Consider the following 18,168-nt stretch of genomic DNA (forward strand, 5'->3'; position numbering starts at 1 on the left):
CTTGCTAAATCCCATCCTCAGCTGTCTTCACACACCCATCCATCATCAGGATACCAGGAAAACTACCTCCCAATTTGTAAGAAATTGGCAAAGCATTACAAAACACAAATGGGGCTTCAAATATGCCAGAGTTACAAACATCATTTCTTAAGAAAACAAGAAATCTCAGGTGTTTACCTGTACCAACAGACCCAACAGATCTGGTTATCTCAATACTACAAGAACTCTTGCAACTAGGAGTACTGGAACTAGTGGCAAGGCTGGAGTAAAACAGAAGGTTCTGTTTGAGACTCCTTGGTGCCATAAAAGTTGGTCCTTGGATACCGCCTAGTTCCCCTGATTCCCAGGGTGATCCAAAACATGAAGGAGGATAGGCCAAAGCTGCTGTTACTAGCACTGTTTTGGCTAAGACAGCATTGGTTCTACTTCATAGTGAAGATAGCAAGGAAGAAACCCTTCACTTTATCACTTCATATAACCTCTTTACTTAGCTCAGGATGTCATTGATGCACCCACAGCTACAGACCCCCAGATTGACAGTATGGATAATCTGACTTTACTACCCTTTAGACACATTTTTCCAAAGGACATGCTTAACATAGTGAAGGAGACTAGGAAGTCTGTTACAAGGAAACCTTGCATAGCAGACTGGAAGAGATTTTCCATGTGATGCCAGAATAGAGGAGTGGAGTGAAGACCCAAGTTCATTGGCAGTGTCATTGATTCTGCTGTACCTGTCAGAGTTGTGCAGATCAGGGTTGGCTGTTATTTCAGTGAAGGTACATTTGTCAGCCATTTCAGTGCACATACATGTGGATCCTTCTTTGGCCTCATTGCCTATTGTTGAGTACTTCCTAAAGGGGATGTTGCCTAGAAAATATGCAGTTCCATCATGGTGCTTCAAAATGGTCTGGCTTCCTCCCACTCTTTCACTTTGACTGCCTATTGACTAATCCCATGGAGGAAAATCAGCGGTCACAGTGAAGCTTTCTGCAGTACTTTTTGTCTTGTCAAGAAGCATCATCTCTAGGGCTTCACAGGAGCAGCAGTCAGCTAAGAACTTTGTTTCTGGCAGATAAGCCCTATCGGAAAATCCCTCTGCTCAGATGTTATTGCCCCTTTAAGGAAGACAAGCATTTGTTTCCAGTTTTTCACTCAAAGCGGTATTTTCCCTTTAGGAAACCCAATATTTTTTCACAATATTGTTTCCTGTTAGGAACCTCTATTTTTAGCTAAGATTTCTTATTATTATATGGGGAGATAATTTTGTGAAAAATTATGTACCCCTTGTGTAAACTTTGATTTTTGTGGGACAGAAAAGTTTATGGAGAAGTGGGCAGGAGTTTGTGTGTCAGGGTAATGTTTATGCTAACTTATAGATAACCTACATACTGTTTTGATTGCCAGTGTGTGAGCAAGTGTTTGAACAGTACTGACAGGGGAATTATGTACTGCTTGTACTTTTTACAGGTTAAGATATGGGGAAAGTGTTGAGAGTGTAAGTGCAGTTTGTGAACACAATGTGGCAAATTACCTTCTGACCGACTCACGTCAGCTGCTCTTACTACTATTGGTGCTTCTTCCCTGGTTACAACATGACTACTCACTCTAGTCCAGCTGATTTTTCTCCCACAGTACCTAGAAAGAATGAATCCCTTGCAAAGGAGTCCTTACTCTTGTTGTGGACTCTGTCTACATCTCAGCTGATAGTGGGTGAATCTGCAGTAATAATTGGTTGTTCCTCAAACCACTCACCCACCTCTCTGGCTTCCTGTGTTGAAGTCCTTTCAGTCATCATGAACCAGAAGTCATCCTTGTCCTTTTTGGCTGTTCCAGAGTTAGATATGGGTATGGGGGAACCATCTTCTCAAGGTCTGGGAGACACTGTTGGAGATTTTTCTTGAGGTAACTGAGACAAGAGACCATTAGAACTGGCAGACATCCCTCCTTGAGTCAGTCCACTTCTGCTGGAACTGCTATTAAGAAAAAAAAAAAAAGAAACACAAAAATTGAACATTGTTCTTCTGAAGTTATTACTGTTAAAAAAAAGATGAGTTGCTTACCTTGGCTAGATAGGCATTACGGGCAGTAAATCCTGGTACACAAAAGCCTTTACAGATGGATATTCCCCGTAAAGTTATTCCTGAGGAAACAGGGTTTGATGACTGAGGGTTTTCTTAGTTTGTTTGTTTTAGAGATGGGACTTTTTCTCCTGTAGATTTCAAACCCAGCTTTCTGTGAAGAAAAACTTAAATTCTTATCGTCCTGATAAGTGAAGGAATTTTCTTTTAATCAGACCATTTCCAGGATGAATGAGGTGTTTTTATGGTAACAAGTTGATGTTCCCCAAAACTGCATAGATAATATGATATGTTGCAAATGGATATATGTCATTCTTCTGCCATCCCTCCTATGCGTCCAGCCCTGGAGGATGTGTTGAATGCTGCCTGTACTTATCCTGATACCCAGACTTCAGTTCCTAAAAAAAAGCAGATAAACTGTATAAGGTACTTCAGTCTAATAATTTTATTTTCTCTCACCTTAGTTCTGATCCAGCGGCCATTTTCGCTATTTCTCACGCTATGACATATCTCCCGAATAGCATTATTTTCCAGATTCCATGCCTTCATGTTTATGCAGGGAATTCAAAGTTTTGATATATATAGATATATATATATATAGAGATATATATATATATATATATACACACACACACACACACACACACACACACACACACACACACACACACACACACCAAGCTTGCTCAAATCAAACTAAGGTACGAAAAATCTCCTTGATTGTATATATGCCAGTGTATGCAAGTTTTCTGTCATTTGTGGATTATGTGTTGTCATATAAAGACATGGAGCTCTGATTGCATATATGTATCTGTACAGAAATTTTTTTTGTCATTTGTTGTATTTGTACTATTATGTTATGGAGCTTTTCTCTCCGGGCCTCCGATGTAAATGGACCTTGTTCCAGACGGACTTTCTCGGTAAACAAATGCAAAATGCAAAATAAAATAAAAATAAAATTTCAGCTGCATCTCATTCTGGCAGCAGGTGAGTCTTCAATATCAATGCTTCATCTGGTAGTAGAGAAGGTAAAAATGTTTGACAGCATAGAAAGAGAATGTTTTCTTCCATTTAAGCATTCAGTATTCTGAATTACCAGGCATACATCTGTAAATGTATGCTTTGTCGTATGGACAGTCTGAGGGAATTGGCTTCCACTCTTCTTATTGAAGAAGTATCTTTTTTTTAATCAAACTGTTTCTACCCTTTCTCAGGTGTCTAGACTTGCTTTGAAGAGTATGTGTGACTGTACATACTTTGTCTAGGGCCACTGATACAGTGTTGAGAAGGTTGGGGTATGCAACCAAATGTTTGCTAATGAGGTAAACATCTGACCCCTTGGATTCAGCTTTAGATGATGAGGTATTATTTGGCTTATCTGTCACCCAATTTCTCAAACAATATGATGAATAGAGAAATTAATTCAAGAAGTTTCTAAGATTTATTATTTACCCTAATGCAAATCCTATGGGCCCCCGTCTTTTTCTGCCAAACATAATGCAAAAAAAAGAGAGATTGCCAGAAGGTACAAAGAATTAAAAATAAGGACAGACCAACTGTACAGAATGACTGTCAGTATTCTTTACCCACCTTCCTCTTCCTTAACAAGTATTTCTTTCCCTACAAATTTGTCCCCAAAACTGGTCCTTCCCATTCCCCTTTAGCAAAAAATTGGTTCAGACTTCTGTGTGCTAGAAATGGTGCAGATTGGTTACAGCTGGCACTGGATAAACAACCTCATTTTAGGGGAGTATCTCCCCATCCTCTGAACCGAGCATATTTTTTCCTCAAGTTCTTTGGTCTTTACATACCCATGGAGTCATAGAACCAGTGTCTTTAAGTAATGGGGGCAAAAACGTCTGTTTTAGAATATTACTGGCACCAAGCAAAGAGACCTGTTTGAGACCAGTACTATATCATTCATTTGTAAATATGTACGTAGACATTCCAAAGTTCAAAATATTGGCCTTACAGAACATGTTATTTCTCGTACCTGTCATTCCTCATATAGTTACCTGGTAACTCTAGACCTCAAAGATATTTACTGCCATATTCTCATAGCCATAGGATTCGGGAAATGTTTAAGGTTCTCTGTTTCTGGGTTACTTTATCAGTTCTCTGCATTATCCTTTAGTTTATCTATAGCTCCAAGGATTTTCACAGAATGTCTAGCCCTAGTTGTAGCTTTTTGCAAATTGAAAGGCATTCACATCTTTCCTTATTTAGATGACTTGCTTGTATTTGCAGAGCCTTTATCCAGATGTTAGAAGCCATTAACTTGAGTTGTATCTCTCTCGACCCGTATGGGCTGCCAGATAAATATTGCAAAATCCTCTTTAACACTATCTCACAGGTTTGTGTTTCAGGGATGCTTTATAGATTTTTCTCTTCAAAGGGCATTTTTTAACACAAGACATAGTGGATCTTTATTTGGAATTTTTCATGAACTTCTCCAATCAGTTTTAGGCTTCTGCAAGATAGTTTCTCAGCATCCTAGGATTCATGGCTTCCATGATTCTCATGATACCTGTACCCAGGTTGCACATGGGAAAGATACAATGGTTTCTGAAAAACACCTGGACATCCAGCATTTGTATTCTCTGGAGTATTGTATTCCAGTTTTGGTCCCCAGGACCTCTTCAAGTGATTGCAGGCAATGCCCCAGTCATATGGTATATAAACAAGCTGGGATGTACAAGGTCGTACGCCCACATGCAGACTTGTAGTGATGGCTTTGGAGTTAGCTCTTCAGCATTCCTTAATCCTCCAAGCATCTTACATTCCATCAGAGCAAAACATAGTGTGCAGGACCAGGACAAACCTTCACAAATGGAAATTGAATGAGGTTGTCTTTCAGGAACTGATCCAGTTGTGGACAGCACCTCAGATAGATCTTTTTGCTTCCTTTCAAATGAGACAACTAAGTAAGTTTTGTTCAAGGCTACTTGCAAGCAAGCCTGGAAAATAGATGCATTTTCATTTTCATTCCCTTGGAAGGGAATATTCCTTTGTATTTATACCTTTTCCACTGATATTCCGGGGTATTTCTGAAGATTCAAAAGGATATCCCAAAAATCATTGTGGTGACCCCATTTTGGCCCAGGCAAAATTGGTTCCGCCTTTATGTCTCCCTTCTTATGGAACTGACCAAGGACAATTACCACAAGCTTCCTCACAGACTAGTTTGATACATCCCGGTATCAATGAACGTCAGCTGACTGCCTGGATGGTTGTTTTAATACCTTTTATACATTTATTTCACAAAGAAGTGCAGTAGTTAATAAAGGAGGTAAGAAAGCCTGCTACTATAAAATTGTATGTTGGTAAGTGGAAAAGATTTTTTGTTGGTACCTAACCAATAACCAGGAACCCACCAGGAACCCATCAGGGATTTTGTACCAGTAATACTCAAATATTTGTGTGCATTATTTGTCTGTGACCTCACTTATTCCTGTGTAAAGGTTCCTCTTGTTGCCATTTCAGCATGTCTGCCCAGGGATCCTCCTCCTCCTCATCCTGTGTTTGTGGTAAAGCAGTTTTACACCTGAGGCCACCTCATAAACAGATTGCTCCTCCTTGGGATCTCAGCTATGTGCTGGAGAAATGTACTTTGATAACCAGGTTCTGAAGGTGACAAGCTGATCGAAGGATCTTGACCTGGAAAATTATACTCATCATTGCTCTGGCATCTGCAAGAGGAGTATTTAGAGTTAAACCTCTCATGGTTGGTGAATACTCTCTGCTTTTCTACAGGGATAGATGTCTCTTTAAGACCATACCCCCTCATTCATGCCCAAATTGGTTTCAGAATTAATTTGAATAAAGCCATAAATCTCTTAGTTTTCTATGTGGAACCTAAAAAGCAGAGAGAGAGAGAGATGATTCTGCATACTCTGGACATGCATCATTCAGCTCAGTACTATCTTGACATAACTAAGCCCTTTAGTAAAGCTGATCTGCTACTTATGTCTTATCAAGGGGGCAAAAAGGGTACCCTGTGTCTAAACAGATAATTTTCAGGTGGCCTTCCTCAGCTACTGTTTTTCATTCCCACCATGGCAAATCCATTCCTGGCAGTATCAAGGCACATTCCATGAGAGCCGATGGTCTATTGGAAATGAGTGTTCTAGAGGCAGCGACATGGTCCTCATTTAATACTTTTACATAACATTACAAACAAGATTTCTTTTTTAGATCCAGGTCGAGCTTTGCTGGGACCAGTCTCCAAGGGCTCCTGGATCCATATCTTTCCTTCTCCTAGGTTGGATAGACTTTGGTAATCAGCCCATATAGCCTAAGGGCTACTGTAGTGGGAATGATGGACATAGCACAGTTTGTGTAAGTTGCACTTTCCCATAACTTCACTGCTGTAATAGCTGCACTCACCCTCCATCTCCTTACTCATATATATATATATATATATATATATATATATATATATATATATATATGGTTCTAGGTCATAAGATCGACAGCCACTTTCACCGACAACAGAAACATCGACACCACATTATCGACAAACCATAAACACGACACCTCACATGCCCGACAAACAAGTAACCGACGGTCCACAAACACGAAACCCCATACACTGCACACACCACAATAACAACAATCAACTAACAAAACACATCCCCTTATCAAAAACCACACACAGAACACAAGCACACCAAAATCCTCACAAACCCACACTAAACCTCACACACACAACTATGTACAACCCTAATCCAAACCCTTACCCTAAGGTCCGTCACTATCGCACACTCAGCTAACCTGCGCCCTAACCCTAACTCACTTAACCCACCCCTAACCCAAAAATACCACTACCGACACTTACATAACCCGCGCCCTAACCCTAACTCACTTAACCCGCCCCTAACCCAAAAAACTGCCACTACCGCACACTTACCTAACCCGCGCCCTAACCCTAACTCACTTAACCCGCCCCTAACCCAAAAAATACCACTACCGCACACTTACCTAACCCGCGCCCTAACCCTAACTCACTTAACCCACCCCTATCCCCACAGACTGTCACTATCCACACTTACCTTACTCACACCCTAACGTCCGTCACCACCACATACTCACACAGCCTTCTTTCCAAGTCACTATCCCTGGCGTCGGCGTTTTCATCCGTAGCGTCGGTCTTCCGAGTGTCGATCATCTGGCGCCCGCTAATCCGTTGTCGGTGATGTCTGCTGTCGATCTTCTAACCTAGACCCATATATATATATATATATATATATATATATATATATAGTTGTAGTTGGGATGTAAACTAGAGTTGTGTTTTTCTACTTTTAATGTTTTGTTATTATTGGGTGTTTTTTTCAGGATTGTTAGGCTGTTCTTGCATTGTATGGGCAAGAAAGTCATGAAGAAAGCTTTACTCTGCTTTCCCTTCTTAGGAGTAAAGAATTTGGGGAAGGGACCCGCAGCTTTTTGAAGCTGAATGTTTTTTATTTCCTAGGCAAGAACAACTCGTATAGCTTAAGGGCTACTGCAACAGTGAGGAACTTGAGCATCTGCTATTATATGGGCAAGTACAACTTGCACAACTGTACTTTGTGTAAGGAACTTTCCATAGTAGTAGATTTTTGGCTATGATCAGTTTTACTGAAATATTTCCTACCCACTTTACCCTGTTTGTAGAATAGACATCCTCCTTGCCACCTCAAATCATATAACTCATCTCGTGATTCACTGTAGTCCCACAAAGTAAAAGACTTGGAGCTCAATCCCTTTGCAACTAAAGCAGGCAACCAAAACAAATATTTTCTAGTTATTAGTAAAGCAGTATCCAAACTGTAACTGGCTTTGATCCTGTACCACCTTTGGGTTGCAAAAATGGAGCCTAATGTGTGGTCATTCCTTATAGTATTTTTCCTTCTCCCTAACTGCATTTCTTCAACCAATTGAAGAGAAGAATTGTGGCGATGGGCACTAAATTATAGGAGTAACTTTTCTCTTTCAGTCTAGATCAGTATCCATCTTAATAATTCCTCTTTGTCAAACAACCATTCAGCTTCTCATCTTATCTAGACTTTTACTTCCTATAATGTCCGTTTTACTTTAGCTTTTCTCAAATTGAATTAACTATAGTTCATATCCTTGTTCATTCTATTACACATGAAGCCCTACTTTTGAACTAGTTTATATATTTTTAAACACCCTTATTAAATAATGACTTAAGACACAGACAAGCAGATATTAACAGAAAAGAATCATATTAATGTTTTTTCATTTACATATGTTATACATCACATATCTTTTCTTTGTACCTGTCATCATTCCAGAGTGTATATAGCCCAGCATTAAATAAACTAAATTCTTGCCTTCCCTTAAACCTCACTACTACTCTTCCTGAATATTATTTTGCAAGTATTGTTCCCAGAAATTCCATTTATTTCTATGTAACTCATTCATTTGCTTTCTAAAGATCCATCTTCCAGTTCTTTTATCTCTTTTATAATATTCAGTACCTCAGCTACAGTTGTTTTAGACTTTGTGTTCCATTTTTAGTAATTGCTTTTTTTGGCAGCCAACAGAATTAAACTTAATAAGGCCTTACTGTGACTAGGTAAGTCATATTTTATGTTCCTGCTCAAAAGAAACATTTCCTTAGTTATAGCCATTTGCTCACGCAATATTGCTGGCAGAGTACTCTGTAGGGAGTTTTTAAAATCTGCCAGCTCATTACATTCAAAAAAACATATGTTCACATTTACTTCCTTCTTTCCCATCACACCTCCACAATTACTTATTTCTTTCCCATCACACCTCCAGTATTTGCTGTCGACCTAAGGAAAATTCTTTGAAGCCTGCTTGGGATATAAAAATTCCCAAGCAAACACTTCTAAGCAAAGATCCTAAATCCTCTGGGCTTTGTTGCGTACTTGAAAGCCATACATATGTCCTCCCCATTGTTCAATTGCAAATTGCTTTTCCTGTGTCTTTTCTCAAACTTTTCTAACATCCTCTGATTGATTCTTATAATTATTATGCAATATTTTATATACTCTACAAATTATCCCTTTTTAACAGCAGCTTCTGTTCTAGATTCAACTAAAAAATGTACCAGTTCAGTTATTTTGCTTAATATTCCCCTACCCCTTTTTCTTTGGCTATACCCTGATATTAATCACTGATGGAGAAGGCAGCTTCTACCCTGCAGTCCATATGTCTTCTTGGCCTTGTCCCACTTTATTACCTTTCCCATGCTTATTTGCTCCCAATATCTTGATTCCTTTGCCAGTTTCTCCGGTAAATTCGACATCTATCTTACCTATTTTCTATACCCCTTCTTGCAGTCATCCCTGTTGGCAAAATCTCCTTTCTCCATTCTTGTGTTGCCTTAATTCTTAGAATACTTTCTGCTACTTTATGAATATAATCGTCTCTATGGTTGTTGTTCTCCTCTCCTTAAGGATCTGAATCCAAACCAAACTTTTTCCCTACTTCATCATCATCCCCTTCCTTTTTGAACTAGAACCTTGTACTTGTGTTATGTATATGAGTCTTCATTGTGTAGCTCTAAAATATCCCTTCATATCAGGTAATTCTAAACCACCTTGTTCTATTGGAAGGATCTTCTCCCACTTAACTCTTGCTCTTTTCCTCCCAACTAAATTCCTTCAAATATTTATTAATTATTATCCACAACTTCTCTTCTGGTTGATAAAAATATGCCTGCCCCATATATAAAATTAAAGGAACTAAAAACATTTTCACTGTTTGTATCTTACTATCCATATCCATAAACAAGAGCTTCCAGTTTCTCAGCTTTGTATTATCTTTTGTTTAATCTGTTCCTACATAGTTAGCTGCCATAGCAGAAGCCATACTCCTAAATATTTTATCTTATCTTGTCCCACTAAATATGGGTATTGCTGAACCAGTTTTTGTGTGTGTATATAATTTGCAGCTGTAGCCTTTGTTTTATTTTCATTAATTTTATACCCCACAAATATTTGAAACCTTCTCAAAATGTTCCACAACACTAAGATGTCCTTTTCTGGATTTATCAGATTCCAAATAATATAATCTGCAAATAAAGTGATTTTTCTTGATTTAACATACCGTCTATAACCTTGCATTTCTGAGCCCCTTATTTTCTTTGTCAATGGCTTTAAATATAGAATAATAAAGGGGAAAGCATGCACATTTGCCTCGTTCCCTTCTCTTTTCCTAAATATATATCCTCGTAATTAACCTTATTGTCGTATCAGGGAACGCAAATGCTTCCATTGCCCTACTCATAAAATCCCAGCTTACATTGTTGGATGTGTTGTCTGAATCAAGATTCCAACCCCCACCCCACCCTGCAGCCACCATCCCAGCAACAGTGGTATTTTCTTACATTTTACAAAGACATGCTTTCTCCCCAGGCCTGTGCTGAAAATTGTCTTGTTCCAAGTTGGACTTTCCCAGTAAACAGGTGTTAAATAAATCAAATAAAAATTTTGCTTTCCTCTGGATCATCATTGTTTTGTTAATGTTGTTACAGGTTTGCTTGTCCTCTACAAAATCACATTGATCCAGAAATATCAATTTTGGCAACACTTTTGCAATTCTCGTAGCTCATATAGACGTAAACAATTTATAATTATGGTTTAAAATTGAAATGGGTCTATATGAAGCTGGATCTGATAGGTCTTTACTGTTTTTAGGTAATACAGCAGTCATGGCTTTCTTCCAACATATTAAGGTTCCCCAACTTTTAAATACTGTTGGATAAAATCTTCCAGATCTTTACCACTTTAGATAGATTTTATACATCACTGTTTTATCTGATCTCCTCCTATATTAACTGTTAGTTGTTGAACCTCATACACCTCTAATATCATCATAATATATTTCAATTTGTATACTTTCTCAATTTCCACATTTCTCTGATTTATACAGATTTTCTTAAAATTTCCAGAATATCTGTCAATGCCTCTAAAGGATCTCTGATTATTTTTCCTGTTAGTCTCCCTACGTTTGGCAACAACCTTTTTTACTTTCTGTTGTCCAAGCCGTTGTGCTAAATGTTTTTGTGTGCTGAAATTATCAAAAATAGTGGTCTAACCGCACTCTTTCTAAACTCTTGCATAATTATGTAGATCCTGCTTTATTTTTTAAACTCTTGCATAATTATGTAGATCCTGCTTTATTTTCCCTTAAACACTCTACATTTTTGTCTCTTATTCTGTGAGATTCCCCTTAATTTGCAGCATTTTAACTTTTGCCAGCCACTCTAAGTAATTCCTATTACTTCTTAACCATATTTGTTTCTCTTTTCTTTTTACTCTTTTTTTTTTTTTTTTTTTTTTTTTTTTAAATCCATTTTATCCATTTCACTAGCTATAACTTCTGAAGGTAATTATGTCTTCCCTAGTAACTCTCAAATAATTTCCACTACACATTCCTTAAATTCTTCTCTTTTTAACAAGTAGGGGGAAAGCATCAATGTCTCATTTTTACTTTGTTAGCCACATTATTATTTTAGTTTTTATCAGTGCATGATTTGAAATAGTTATTGGATACATGTTGAAACTTTCAATTGAATGCACATGTTCCTATGAAATATAATTTCCGTCTAGTCTGGCCCAGTGATAGTACCTTTGAGAATAATAGGTATATTATGTCCCAACTCCTACTACTGAATTCTTATCTTCCATACCCAATATTTTCATGACTTTTTTCAAAAATTTACCGTTTTGTTATATTTTCCCTTCTAGAGCCTCCATGATACATCCTCACTATTGCTAATCAAATTCTGCTGCACACATATAAGTAATATTCCTGCTGAAAGCTGATTATTTCTCATAAAAAGCCCCGTAACAGCAGTTTATGGTGGAACATCAATACATGCCAGCATAATGCAAGGCCCACAACTTAGCTGGTGACTCATTATTTACTAACACTGTAGGCCAAGTATGGAATTTGCTACCTAGAGATTTAACTCTAATCACATCCTTACCTCTCTTCAAACAACAGATCAAACTGTACTTCCAAAATCATTGGCTTTGCTCATGTAATACACCTGACTGACTTCTCTCCCCCCCTCCCCTTACCTTCTTAACCTATCTTGTACTCAAGACCTAATAACTACCTCTCTCTTCCCTTCCTTTCCTTCTATGCTCTAACCCCTTCTCTCTCACCTCTCCCTTAGCATTTTGTCTATCTTTTTATTTTTCTTCTCTCATTTCTAGACCACTAGTTACCTTTCTTTTTTCCTTTTTAGTAGGAGCCTTATGGCTAAGCTTGTTTGATTTATGTTAGAAACTTTATAACTGACCTAACTCTAGACACGACATTTAAATGATAATCCTTAGTTTGTAACTTTATCAACTTGTTTTATCTTAATTAATATTTTTATCAATACTTGTTTTTTCTTTTATTTTTTAATCAATGTGTTTATTAATAATATGTCTCAGTATGTATGTCTTATTGCTTATGTCTATGTGGAGCTTTTCTCCCCGGGCCTCTACTGAAAATGGAAATATATCCAGCTAGACTAGCCCGGTTAACAAATGTAAAATAAAAAATAAAAATAAATAAATAATCCTCATCCCTTGCCAGTATTACCATAAATCTACCATTATTGTCTTTTTTCCTCTTCTCTCATTATTTTAGACCATCTAGCAGTTAATATAATTAGTCCCCTTTTCCTTTGTCTTTGATATTCTGTTGAACATACATTCTGAAATCCTTTCATTGTCAAATGCTCTTTTTTCCAAGTGTATTTCTTGCAGCATTGCTATTCACACACTGCATTTTCCTAATATAATTCAGTACTCTTTCCTTTTTGTCTATACCTGTAAGGTTATTTACATTTGCAGTATAATATAGATAGCATATCAATTATAATAAAATGCTATCTTCCCCATCTATTGTGCACCACAGTTTTTTTTAATGTGTGTTTTCAACTTTTGTGTTAACTTGCCAGATAAACACCCTAGTGTTTAGCAGGCTGGTCTTTTATACAGTTGTTTCTTATCTCTGTTTGAACCCATGTCACATTCTTCAACACTTTTTATTTTTGACATCCCTCAAACAAAAAACTAAATGTATTTTCACAACACCTCCATCCCGTTATCTTGGAACAAATGCACAAAACCTTGTATGTCTTCAAAAATGAAGTTTAACCCTGCAGTGGGGAACTACTACCCCAAATCAACAGATGCACTCACAGGTATTACCTAACCTAACATTAAGGTTACCCATGCTGAAGTGTATGCAACAGCCTGTGTTCCCACTTATACTGATTACTGTCTGTTATTTTTCTTATCTCTGTTTTCTTTCCTTGTGTGAAAAACATTTTGTATGATTTCAGAAAACATAACCTTTTAACCCCAAGAAAAAGTGTTCTGGTTATCTTTAAATAAAACTAAATTTTGCACTGTTTTTGAACACATTAAAGTATTAAGGCTGCTTAGGAGGCTATTATCTCTTATTCACTTCCCATAATTTCAAGCTTTATTTTCCATTCCATTACCTGCAATTGTACCATTCAATTTTGCATTTCTTTGAAATAAAGACTGCTGAGAACTCTGAAAATGAATTACTTTCACTTGCAGACAGCCTGTCTCTTTCTAAATAGTCAGCAATGAATCTTTGTCAGTTTCACTCAGAATGGAATGTACAAATGCCTTCAGCTGCAGACTTCTTGACTCCCACTAAATCTGAACATTTGCTAATAGAAAAAAGATGCTAATATGTTTGTGGATGCATGAAACTTTGCATTTCCATTGTTTCTATCATTTTGTCTTATTTTTCAGGCTTACTGGCTTACAGCATATATTTGTTTATAGCTTAAGCTAAGGGCATACCTTAATTCTACATAGAGTATATTCAGTGCAAATTACACCCCATGCCACCAGCCCAGGATTACAGCATATTCACAGTAAACTTTGTTGTCAAGCCTTTCTGCTGCTGCTATGTTGTGAAGCCTGTATTTCTTGTACCTAAAAATACTTATTTACTTTAATATTTTTAACACACTAAAATTAGACTTCCCCTACATTTTAAAATTCCATTGGCTACACAGTACACAAAACTGCTTTACTATGTAAAACATGCACTTTATATCTTGATGTTTTGTGTACAAAATATCAATAAGGACAAACATGTTTAGCTTACAGTTACTTTTCCCCTTTCAGTGGCCTTCTAAACAATAGGGCGGCCACGGTGGTGCAGCGGTTAGCATTGCCGCCTCACAGCAAGAGGTTCTCCGGTTCAATCCTCGGCTGGGGTGCCTTCTTTGTGGAGTCTGCATGTCCTCCCTGTGGTTGCGTGGGTTTCTTCCGGGTGCCCCGGTTTCCTCCCACATCCCAAAGACATGCTGTAGGTGGATTGGACACTCTAAATTGGCCCTAGGTGTGAGTGTGTGCCTTCTGTGGAAGGTTGGGTGCCAGGCTGGCAACTCCACACTGTAAAACTCCACTGCCAATCATGAGCAGACAGGGGATCTGCTGTGGCGACCCCTAACCGGGAAAAGCCGAAAGAAGAAGAAGAAGTGGCCTTCTAAACAATAAAGTGGGGTATATATATTGCAGTCCACCCACAAGTTTTAACAGAGTCAACAAAAGTCCAGTCATTCTCCACCACTTTTTCTTGCAAAGCCATATTTCACAAATGAAATTGATGCTTTATTGACTAATTTTATTGCTGCTGGTCGTATTCCCCATCATCTCCATTTCCCAGCACCATACTCCGGTTCAAACCCAAGGTACTCCTGATTATTTTAATCAACTTGTGTGTTTTTGTCCGTCTCTCAAGTGTTTTCCTTTGGAACATTGGAAAACGTTTCACTGTCAAAGTCTCTCTATGAACTTTATTGTAAGAAGAATGAAAAGCAGTGTCCCTTTCTGTTTGCTGGCTTACTTTTAGTTCGATAAACTTTTTATTTCCTCTTTAGCCTGTTCTGCATCCAAAAATGTATTTGATCCTCCAGGAAAAATAAATTTCAGTATAATACATTATATCAAAAATAGCTTCAGGAAAAAAATATTCTGAAGTCAGCTGGATAAAGCAGCTTAAATCTCCCACCTGCCTCTCGACATTCCTTGATTGCTGGGATAGATTTGTTTCTTCCTTGTCTGGTGTACAGTGAATAATCATTTTCTGCAAATACTCTGCTTCCAGTAATTTGCTCTTCAGCCACAGCTTTGTCAGGACCTACTAATACAGGTCTTACACTTGGTGTGTCCTTTCAATTAACAAATCCTGCCATGGAGTACTAGTTTAGTTGCTTATGCTGCTTTCATAAAATTAATAGTTCCTTACCATTTCTCTGGTAAAGCAGAAAATCTCAGGTTTTCTTTGTGCACACTGTCTTCTAATTATACCATTTTCTGAAATGGCAGTTCTTGAGAAGTCTCATATTCAGCCAGCCTTTTCTTCATTTCAACCTCTGATTTTTGCAGTTTTATCAGTTCGTCTGAATACCTGGTTAAAGCTTCTTCTATTTTTTCCAGCTTTTTGTTATTTGAGTTGATGTACACCTTCAGTGTTTCATTTATTTTAATCACCTCTGAGTACATTTGATTTATCTATTGCTATAAATTACTGGAAGCCGTCTCTTGTACCAAAGGTGAAGCTTGAACTGCTTTTTGTTGAAGAGCTACAGGATTCTTCCCAATGTTTTCCCTTCACCTTTTCTGGTTGATTGTCTTTCGGATTCTTTAATTGTATTCTTTGCTGGCATTCAGACAGTGTATTTGCCAGTCAGTAACCAAATTTTACCCAAAAAGACAGTTTCACTGGCTCCCTTTTCTCTGTTTCTGTTGTCACACTAGGAGAGTTGAAATTAAGCTGGTGATCAGTGTGCAGCCATCTTTATAGTCCCAATTTTTATACTACTTTTCTTCATCATTTTCTTTCATTGTTTGTAATTGTACTTTTCTTCATCTTTTTTTTTTCGTAATTTGTTTTTGAGGTGACAAACAGTATCCCATTTTTCTTACTTTTCTGTACTACGTATAAACCCTGTCTTGATCAAATGTATTTACACTGTATTATACTGTGTAAAATAATGCAAGTGTCTTTCCCAAGTGTAGTTATGGCTAGGTTAACTATGCATTATTCTGTGATTTTTTTTTCTCTCTATTAAATATAGAGCTGTTTTCCTTGGACCTCCGCTGAAAAAGGGTTTTAATTAAATGTGGAGCTATTGTCTCTGGAAGTCCACTGAAAAAGGGTTTTATCTCAGTCGTATTTTCCTGGTCGGCAATGATACATAGACAGATAGGTATAGTCATAGATATGTGTTCACAATCCCGGTGTCATTGATGTCTGTGCCTGCCTTTGGTCTAGGGCCTCTAATATCATGTCTAGATGATGTTGCCTTGAAGTTGTGGCAAGAGAACCCAGAAGGCGGGTCACAGCAGGACTTCCTTTTTATTATTAATGTCCACATGAGTAATAACATGAGATCCTACCTGGAACTGCTTATGCAAGATAGATCTAAAGATGGCAGGGATGGATGAGTTTATTTTATTTATTTATTTATTTAACTGTTTTTACTAGGTAAGGGAACTAGTTCAGGGACAGCATTTAACCATAGCCAGGGCCAAGAAACAGTAACAACATTTACAAAACAGTGTTACATTTTCAAACAGCAGTTTCCCATGCCTGAGTATTTTATTTTTAGCTGTTTGAAAAGTAGCAATATTAGACTAGAAATGTTTATAGAGTAGTAGACCATACTTAAGATTTAGAATGAAGATATTTGTGGCTATTGATGCTCATGCTGTAGTAGAAAGTAGATGAGAGGTTCTGTAGACTACTTTAGATGGTTTAGAACTTCATCAACTTGTTTTACATGTCTTCCACAGGATAACTTGTTTTTGAACATAATCCCCAGATACCTTTATAGTACAGGTGATGGTGTGGATATTCCTTCTAGATTGTTAATGCTTAGAGGCTGAGTTTGTCAGAGTCTCTTCTGAGTTCCTAATATCATGCCAAGAGATTATTAGAAATGAGCCATTTCCATTTGTAGGCAAAATTCTGTTTTGACTGTTTAATATATTGGGTGATTTGTGTTTTGTTGTAAACAATTTCATCTGTTCATAATGTGCACTTTATATTTGGGAGATCATAATGTAGGCTATTGACTAGCTGCAATGAGCTCTTTTGAACTCTCTTTGTTGTACAATGTCTCTGGGATAGCATTGTAAAGGTGTACTGCAAAGGTCCTGTTGAAAAGGCAGTTCTGAAACCAGTGAACTACTATATGAGAAAATCATGTTTTGTCCAGTAGTTGAAGTAATAGCTGGTGGTCAGCCATTTTAGAGGCACATTCAAGATCCAGGAAACTACACCTGTGAATAGTCAGATGTTAGGTAGTCCAATCTCACCTTCATTTTTACATATGGGTTCGGAGCCAATCCTCGGCTCTGACTCGGCCGATTTTCAAGCTCGAAGACTTCTGGTTGGCTCGTGACTAAGCAGGTATCCCATTGTGCACCAGTGCAATCCCCAGATCTCGTTTGCTGCGTCGACAAGTTTGGATGTGCTTCTCTTGGCTCTCGCCAAGTCTTTTGCAAATTTTTCATTAATAAGTGTTTTTTGCATATTTACTGTTATTTACTGGAAAGTATATTTATAGGGCTTTACCTTAATTGTCCTGTGGTCTTGTTTGACCTTAGTAGTAATATCCTGTGTAGCAGTAGTTAGGCGCAGTTGCGCTTTTTTGGCTAGATAGTTAGTTTTGGCGGTTTCGCCGTTCTTAATCAACAGGGGCTCCTATTGATTAATTTACTGTTAATCAGTTGATTGTTAACTGGTGGTCTTTGGCGGGGATCCGCTAAAGTCTTATCTACGATTGCAGTTGCAAATTTTTTCCTGCTTTATTGACCGTGTTTGTGTGGTGTTTTATACTTGGTCTGTTTGACTTAGAAGACCCAGATGTTCTTCGTTCCACATTGCTGCAGTCCTTACTATTGGGGGTAGTCCGCTGTCCAGTCGGCCTGAATACCAGAGTATATGGCTGACGTCGGTCAGGGAGCATTAGACTGACGTCAGTACGTCAGGGTACTAATGCGCATGACCGACGTCATATCCTCAGTCTTTTTTGCCGCATGGTCCGATGCAG

The 18,168-nt window shown here is 37.8% G+C and overlaps 1 protein-coding gene across 1 annotated transcript in view; it reads left to right on the forward strand.

Moving 5' to 3' along the window:
- The window catches only part of SMCHD1 (structural maintenance of chromosomes flexible hinge domain containing 1), a 3,546,415-nt gene that overhangs the window by 3,395,881 nt on the left and 132,366 nt on the right, over nucleotides 1-18,168 (forward strand). The gene's annotated exons all lie outside the window — the stretch shown is intronic.

The sequence above is a fragment of the Protopterus annectens genome, chromosome 3.part0, assembly GCF_019279795.1.
Source record: "Protopterus annectens isolate FY-2018-M chromosome 3.part0, PAN1.0, whole genome shotgun sequence".
NCBI classification, from domain to species: Eukaryota; Metazoa; Chordata; order Ceratodontiformes; family Protopteridae; genus Protopterus; species Protopterus annectens.